The 9705-nt window shown below is 28.6% G+C and overlaps 1 protein-coding gene across 2 annotated transcripts in view; it reads right to left on the reverse strand.

Annotated features, from left to right (window-relative positions):
- LOC108685996 (neuropeptide-like 1) overlaps window positions 1–9705 on the reverse strand; it is a 22509-nt gene that overhangs the window by 4167 nt on the left and 8637 nt on the right. The window lies entirely within an intron of this gene.

Consider the following 9705-nt stretch of genomic DNA (forward strand, 5'->3'; position numbering starts at 1 on the left):
TTATTTAATTGTGACATTAATTTTAAATATCTAAATTCCTTGGAATAAAATTTCATTGTTAAAAAAAAGTGTTCACTTTTTAGAGAATTTTCACTTTTTAGAGTAAGTTCCATTCAAAGGAATTTAAAGAGATAAAACTTTTGTATAATTATCTTCTATATATAATTGCTATCACTGTGTTTTTTCTTTGAGCATTCATTTAATTATATGTAATAATCACCATTGATACAAAAATCAATTATTGATACGTAAAATATTATCGGCGTTACACGCTATATAATTACATTCCAATAAACTCCAATAATAAAAATAATGCAAGAGACACGCGGAAATTGAAATATCTGATAAACCAGAACATTTCTTTAGTATTGTTGAATTTGTCGATCTTCAATTATGCAATTTTATTAAATTCTCTATGGATGTATGCTTTCAAAACGACGAAATCTAATATCACACATGATGTGCTCCGCAAATATATATCAATATATATGTTTAGTTGAATTTCACCAACTAAACTGCCTAAAAAGATGACAATAAAATGCAGAAAGCGTCAATACTCTTTCATATTTTATTTGACAGCGATAGATTTCTAGGTGATTTGTCGTCTTGCTGACAGAACGATATCGTTTTTGTATTATCCTTCAACTACTGCGTATTGACTACTACGTTTTGACAAACGGAGTTGACTTGTGACGTCATTTAGATTTATTTTACCAGATAGCTCTTTCGTTTGAAAAAACAGTAACTTAAAAATTATTTTCTCTGCCTTTGCTGGTTACATAACACGTACATAAAGTTCTTGAAATACTAGATTAGTTTATATGCATTTTTATATATATAAATACACAAATTAATGTTAGAATTTCAAAGTCAGTTATGTAATAATATAATATATAAATATATTATAAAATGCATGCTGTTTAATTTTTTTCCTAGTAAATTTTATTATTATGAATTATATTTTTATTATTATCTTTTAATATGGAAAATTATAAAAACATGTTTATATTACGGAAAATTAATTACCAAATTAGTAGAGTATCACGGATGAGGTTTATAAAAGCAAACCGATAACAGAGCTAGAATTAAAATACCAGCATGATCTCGATGTTTCCGGCTTTCCACTTCATTTCCCCCACTTCAATCACCCATTATTTCCACAACGCTCAAGGTAACTGAGCATTTATATAATCCCATTAAATCCCATTTTAATCGATTGTCATGAATCCGAGTCACGTGGTTCGTGCAAGGCGGTCACGTTTTGACACTAATTTTTCAGAAAGAATATGACGACACCAGTAGCAATACTATGATATGTGTCTACGTGGATTTATGAAAATTCGACGAGATATGAGATACGCGAGAATTAATCTGATCATAATATGCGAAATACGTGCCAGCTGCGCTATAATTAAATGATCACCCCCTATGTCAGAAATGAATTAAATCCCGTGGCCGCGACACGTTGTTTATGATCACGGATATATTACATTGTAGTTTACGGGAAATACGCGGAGTGAAAATGGTAATGAAGGGAATATCGTACATTTGCGAAATACTGAAAACATGTAGCGTTTGACATCTACCGTTGGAACTTTGTGCGGTATCAATCGCTATCAGCGTTTATGTAGGCATTGCAACGGCAATAAATTTTTTATTGCATTCTATAAAATTCGTATCTTTCAACACAGGTGGCGATATATACAGATTTAAGAATAATGTATATTTACATTTTTATAGAAGAATTTATATTCAATATATTTCAATATATTCTTTTATAAAAGAATTTAAACTTTATGTAATATTCAGAGTATCTTTACATTATTCTACAATGAAAAAAATACAAGAATCACACAAGATGGCATACAAAATATAATATCATTTAATTATTCAATTTTCAAACTTTGGTAATCGTTAATAAATTTTCTTTATACCACCTTCATACTAAATTAAAAATAAATATATATCTTATAACATATAAACTAAATGGTATGACATTTTATGTGTTTAATTACCCCTATTTAATTACGTTGATTTAGTTTACTTTATTTATCAGATTAATTTCGTTAAAATTTAATTTACATGATATTCTGTTTAGCGTCGACTTACTTTACCTTCAGATTTATGCCAATGGAACTGGCTCAAAGTACCTTCGCAATATTGTTCTGCTTCGCGTAAATTGTGGAACAGTTTGCAAATTTCGGTCAGATGTTGTTGATATTAACTGTGATCGTATGCTTTTGTGAGCATTTGGTAATATCCTTTGAACATGAAACCGTAAGCGACGCGTATTTGAACATACTTTTATACCGTCAAAATGTAATATTTAATATCGCGGTAAAGAAACTATCACATATTTGATAATTGATGTGCATTATTAAAAAAATTTTTTTAATGATAACAGATATTAAAGAAAAAAAAACATATTTCATTATAACTAAACATATTTCATTATATATCAACATATATCAATAAAAATAGTTTATACGACAAAATTGATAAAATTATCAAGACTCGACATCGGGAAGTTATTGATGTTGAAACTAATAACACATGACGACAAATAGGATACGTAAACAATGATTTTAGTACAATATATCAGGAAATATTTGTCACTGCCCCGGTAACGTAATTAACGTTATTACAGTGGTAGATTAGTGACGCTTGAAATCCAATTTCGGTGATGCGTTTGACGTCAAGCTCTGCATATGATAGCTACAATTACAACACATGTCTGCGGCCAAAGGACCATGTGACACCTGTTTACATTTTACACATTTTACTGCGCTGAATTTAAACAAATTTCAATATTCATAAAAATTGAAACAAATTTTTGTACTGCTCTCTTATTCGAAATTTTTTAAATATAAAAGATAAATTACTGAAATTACTGGACAAAATAAATTAAAAAAAAAAAAAATCTCTTTATAATAGAGTCAAGTATCAAATAAATTTCGGAATATCAGATAAACTTTATAATGTTTAAAATGTTTGTATAATTTGATCAAGCTAGGCAATAATAAAAAATAAATTACTGCGTCACTAAAGAAGTTCGTACATAAATTTGCCAAAGACAAAGAGAATTTTTAATTTAATTTTTAAAGAGAATTTTTACTCGAGAAAAGATCTATAAAGTATGTTACAGAAATGATTATGATTTCATTATGATTTCTATTGATACTTGAATTTATTATTATGGAGAGATTTTTTTTAAATTTATTTTGTTGTTTAAATAAAAAATCCATTTTACACTCGATTTTAAGAAGATATAAGAATTTCAATATTCTTTGCACACGTTTATGTGGAGCATCACGCAACACCTGCTGCGTTTCATATTATACAATCTTGTTTCTGTATAGCGTAACTGTCCCAATTACTGTGTCTGTCCCTTAGTGTGCTTTTATATTTCGATAAATCATAAAGAAAATTAGCACGAATAAATAAGAAAAAATATTTTTTTTTTGTTAAATTAAATTATTATGCATATCGAAGATAATATTTTATTTTTTTAGTATTAAAGTATTTTAAATATTTTTCAAAAAATATGAGGAATTTATGTGAATCCAATAATACGTACCGCAAGATTTTAAGCTTGTCCCTATTAATGTGCCCTGTATTGGAGCTGAGAACATTGTGTTATGAGTGTACATTGAAATAAACATAATTGAAATAATGATTTAAGTAATATATTAACTTAAATTTTACTTGTTTTAGTAACTATATGTTAAAATGAGTCAAAAATGTGGATAGGCATACAAATTGCACATTAATAGGATCATCGCCATTTGGAGGATTCACTTAATAGGAATAAAAATGTTAATACTTTATAATGTTTTTTATTTTTGTCAAAAACATTATAAAGCATTAACATTTTTTAGATTAAAAAAATATTGTAAAAAAAAGGAATAGTTGAAAAACCGATATTGATTGCAAGCAGATAAAATTAAAACTACAATATTTAATAATTAATTCAGGAATAAGCAAGTTGCCTAAAAGGCAACACATTAATAGGGATAGTTATCTTATGAGAAATGTACACAAATTTGCGTAGCAGAAACACGCGCACATTTGCGGAAATTTGACTGCGCAGCTATCTCGTTTATTCACCCATTATTCACATCCTTTTTGACAAAATCCTCTTCAATAAAATTTTTAATGTAACTTTTATATAATCTCGTTTTCGATAACAAAATATATAATTAAAATATACATAATTTATATTACCTAATCGAACAAGCTTCATTTATGCGAATTATATCGAAGTTTATGATATAATTTTTGTAAATTTTTCGCAAATCACTGTGTTTAACAAGTGATACGAAAATTCCATCTTGCAACGTAATGAAGTAAATGTTTAATTATTGGCTCACTTCCGGAAACTGTTGCTTTGCGAAAGGTCAGAGGATAATTCTTGTACGCGGGAAGATACCAGTGATCACAGCCATGTTTCATTAAACCCCTCTTTGAGGCATGTTAAATCGTAGTCCTTGGCTAGTAGAACTAAATTGAATTCCCCTAGGAAACTAACACTAATATGGGTTATCCTGTAATGAAAACCTATTCGCCAATTACATCACACATACTAAATACCAAGTATTAATTCCTTCAATGAATAATAAATCTGAAATTCTACTTTTGTTCAAAATTAGTGACAAAATGATGAAGCCGGATCCGAGCTAACAATTGAATTAAAAATTAAAACAATTGAATAAACGTGCATTTTTTTAATATAAAATATGCGAAACAGTTTATTATTTAACTACGAAACACACGCATAAATCCTCGAAAAATTATGAATAGTTAACGGAATGTGTCATAATTTCAAATGACATAGTATTACATATTCGGACTTCGTGACCATTTATCCGAAATATTATTTTAAGTCGCAAGTATTAATTTTAATTTTACTTCTCTAGAAAATGTTATTTATATAGTTAAAAATTAATACAAATTTACTAAAATAATTATAAATTAATGTTCAAATAATCAAAATCTTTTATACAGATTCTTTTTTAAAAAACTATAGTATTATTACATAACTCAATTTACCAGTCCATTCGAGCGAGCCAATTTAATAGATATTTCTATTAAATTGCTTCTCCGATGTATCATTACCAAAGAATACGCTATCAAGTTTTCTATAGTTTTTAGGAGGTAAAATTTACTTGGCATCTAAGAGATCATGGGGCACAATATTTGAATACTTGGGCAAATTGAAGAGGACGTTCCTGACGGAATGAAGCAATGTAAATTCTTGCTGTCTTGTACGAAATTTGGTTGTGAAAGTATTCAATCGCCCACATCCCTCCGTCCTTTGAACAGATGCTCCTGTGAATTTTCCCGTTCCTTCTTTCTACCTGCTCCATTTTCATGTCTTCGCATTTGAGTTAGTTTATCGGCAAAGTAAATGTTTAGTTCTCGATGCGCACAAATTCCATAGGGATATCGAGAATCTAGTGGATTCATACATTCTAAAGGTTATATTTTTCAATGGATCATATGGATTTGTTTAATCCCTGGCTAATAAAATTCTTCTGTTTGTCTCAAATAACTCAAGAAATATTAATGATTGTTGTTACAATAAATTATTAATGATCTTCCTTCATTAAGCATAGAAGAATAAATTTTAAAAAAACATTACGTAATAATTGTTTAATTTTAAAGTACGCATTGTAATCAATTAGAATTTAAAACAAAGCAATATCATAACTTTATTATATGATTATATTTAATATATTTATCCAGAGATCGCTTGTTTTTTTTTACTCAAAACTGTGTTTTAAATGAGAAAACTTTATTGACTACAGCAAATTGCAAACTGGACAAAATTTCTCTGCGAAAGAATTGTAAATACTATACAAGTGAAGTGTATTTGAACGAGGCGCAACGGCAAGTGACAAAGCGTTTTCCGATCTGTCGATGCCATATTCAACGTGCCATTGATACGTTCTTTTATGTGGCTTGAAGAACGCATTTGTATTCTCGACATTGCCTTTTTTTACAGGCGATTAACTGCGCCCTGTAAGTCTCGCCCAGTAAGTTCACTTATTGCATGCCCTTGACAAATGAAAACTTTACAATTTTACAAAATCGACCAATCTGAAGAACGTCATAAGCAGATATGAGGAGACTTTGGATTCTCGACAATGCACCGGGACTCTCAAAAAAGTTTTCACTATTGTTGACTGATGTTACATGCGTTCGCACTTGCCCTGCAAATCGTATTTGAAGTGTAGGCAAAAGCCTCTTCTTTCGTTTCTCCAAAAAGCTAGATGTGTTTTTTCTTCCAACATATGCCTCATAAAATATCAATCTTTTTTTGCTCGTTATATTTTTATTTGGCGAAATAAAAATCCTGTAAAGAGAATGAAGAGGAACTAAAAATTTTTTCAAATTTCTCTTTCTCATTCTTTTTCTTTTCCACATTTTTTTCCAGAGATATATGTCATTTATTAATATTTTACTGTGTATTCAATCAGGTTTTATTTAAACTAAAAAATGTTAATTATTATACATGTAATACATACTCAAGAGAAATGTTAATAAAATAAAATTAAAAATAAAATTAACTCAAGAATGGAAACACTTTTCAACTTTGTCATGTAATATATTTTAAAATAATACAGCGAAATTCTTTTACAACAAAATCGCTTCGAAGAATCTTGTTACTAAAACTTATTGTTTAATAAGTAACTTTCAATAGAATATTAACTGTGTACAAAATAATTTTCATGCATATGATAATTTTGAAAAGTTTTAATCGGTTTACAATTGTTTGTCTGAAAGCTTAGAGCGGAAAATGTACTGAGTAGGAAAATTAATGCGAAACTACTTTACAATAATATTCATAATAATACGTTGCATTAGATAGAGAGTATTCGATCTCGTGTACTAACTATAGCAAATTGGGATAATCGCATTATCAAAACTTGCGTGCGTATTTAGATTTGTGTCAAAGTAGACTGTTTTAATCGTATTCATACATGTCGGCATTTCAGTCTAACGCGATTTATGTATTTATGTCACTTATTTTTATAATACTTGTTCAATAACTATGTCTCGTTATCGGAAACCATAATCCGTCTCAATTCTATTTAGCGTTTTATTATTTTTTCAGTACATTTTATACTTTAGTTAGATATCAAAGGAATGATGGTAACTCACATTTGTTATTTAACTTCCATGTACATCAAAATGTAAATCTATCCATTTCTAAGGTTAATTTCAAAGTAAATAACGTCTGTACGAACATATGCACTTAGCAAATAGTAGACTAAATATAAATCAAATTTAATACATTTTTTACATTTAATAACATTTAATACATTTTTTTTTTAGTTAAATTATTTAACTTCATCGTTTTAGATACGTTAATGGCATATTGAGAGCGACGAAGACCTATAGAAATGGTTAAAAATAATTCAAATTGGATAAAATTTATTAAACATTAACGGCATAGAACGCGATAGAAATTACTAAATTAAATTAATATTCAATATTAATTGATATATATATAAAATTATTAAATATGTATATAAAATACGAGCAATGGCTATATTTTTTAAAGATTATAACAAAAAATTATTATAACAAAAAATATTAATAACAATTTATTCGAAATGACAAGGTCTCCTCCAAATGTGTATACAGTAATTACATTAGCAAAACTTGTCTGAGTATTCAAATTTGCGTCGACCTAGACTGTTCTAATCGCGCATCGCAATGTATACATATGTCGACATTTTAGTCTGACACCGCGATCTATTTTATTACTTATTTTTGGAACACTTGTTTAACAATCTTATTATTAGAAATCATAATCTGTCTCGATTTTTATTTCGCGTTTTATTCTATTTTCATTCGAAACGGCAAAAGCATCGTCCACAAATATATACGCCAATTTATTTCACATAATGCCACCTCTAATCTACTCAAGCTTTTTATTCAAAGAATACGCCACAATATGTATGTCATGACGTAACTGAGATTATAAAAGAGATCTCGCTCTATCAATGACTCCTCCATATCGTCCCACGCGTAGACGTACGAAGTTCGGGCTACCGTGTTTTCTGCGAACAGATATGATTAATGAGACGGCGTATAGGCATTTTCTTGGAAATAACACAGATTGTACGACCGAGGGTTCTCTCGGTGACAGATCGCTCAAAAAATAGTCAAAGCGATTGGGCGAATTTAATGTAAGAGACGATAACGATATGGGCCGTCTAAATGATGTTATCATCTCTCATCGATTTTTCGTTTTTCGCCTACGACTTTCGCACCTAAACGAACTGAAAAAAGAGGAGTCTCCTTTATACAGTTGATGTACAGTTGATATATCGATGATCATGACTGGTTCTTTTTATTCTGAAGATAATTATATCCATCAATCAAAGTAATCGACATTTAAGGATATCACCAAAAATGTACCAAGAACAGCTAATAAAAATGACTCTCTGGGGTAAAACGAGCCATGACATTTATATCTTTCGTAAATAAAGGTGGAAATAGAATGGCAGAAATTAAATTCACGTGAACAAAAGTAAGGTTGCCAAGTTTATCAAAGTTGCCGAAGTATTAATTCAGTTCAAATACTATTTCAGGAATCTTCGATCAAGCGTTAATTAACTATCACATGAAAATTCTTTCGATCTAAATTACGAGATTTTTAAAATACAAGCCATTCATTTAGACGTGCCATTCAAGCTCCATTCGTTTGTATCGTGCAGATAAGCCTCATTTTAGAAGCACGAGACGTGCAAACTCTAATCTGATTAAGAAGGATAATGTATGGTGTAAGCCAACTAAATTAGAAATGAAATTCTGCGTATTCAGAGGAATATACAAAATGAAATGTAGCAAGCGACCTTCATAAGATTCATAATAGGAGCAAAAAAAACATTAGCGTATAGAGAAGTGAAATAGGAAACGTTATATTCTTTAACATAATTAGTATTCATAATTATAAGTGGAAAATCGATGAAAATAAATCAAATAATAGAATCTTATTTTTGGTTAAAGCGGATCTTAGAATTAGAGTGTTTATTAATATTCAATATGCAAATTTTCAAATATATTTTTCTGTTCTATAAATTGTATGTCAAGTCAATTTATCAGAAACTGAAAACGCAATCATAAATTAATATCACAAATTACATTGACTGTTAATGTAATAGTGTAGTAAATACTAATAAATGTTTTAAAACAAAGAATCTGTTGTGAAAGACCTCAACTAATGTTTGAACTTAATTGATATTCGCAAATTTAGTGAACCCGGACATTTTTTTCAGTTACGCGCATTACGAAAATTAATTATAACAACTGTTTTTATGACCTTACATAATTTTAAATTACATTCTTGCTTTCTATATTTTGATCTTCCAAATAAAAAAATTTGTTCGTTAATGTTAACTTTAAACAAAAATATATTAATTTTTAAGTTTTAAATTATTAGTAGGCGAATACCAATTAATTAAAAGTAATCTCTAAATTCTTTGGAATAGATTCTTGTAAAAATTTTGCCGCACTCTTAAAAAAAAATGAGTCATTTCCTTTCGAGAGTAACAAAATTTTTACTTTTTACTGTTTATTCTATCGTTCTAAATGATAGAATTTTTAATCTTTAAGAGTGAGATTGCACTCTAAAGAATTTAGAGAGTATTATAATCATCGCTTGTAGTATTAAATTATTAATAAATAATATTA

This window comes from Atta colombica, unplaced genomic scaffold (assembly GCF_001594045.1).
Source record: "Atta colombica isolate Treedump-2 unplaced genomic scaffold, Acol1.0 scaffold163, whole genome shotgun sequence".
NCBI lineage: Eukaryota > Metazoa > Arthropoda > Insecta > Hymenoptera > Formicidae > Atta > Atta colombica.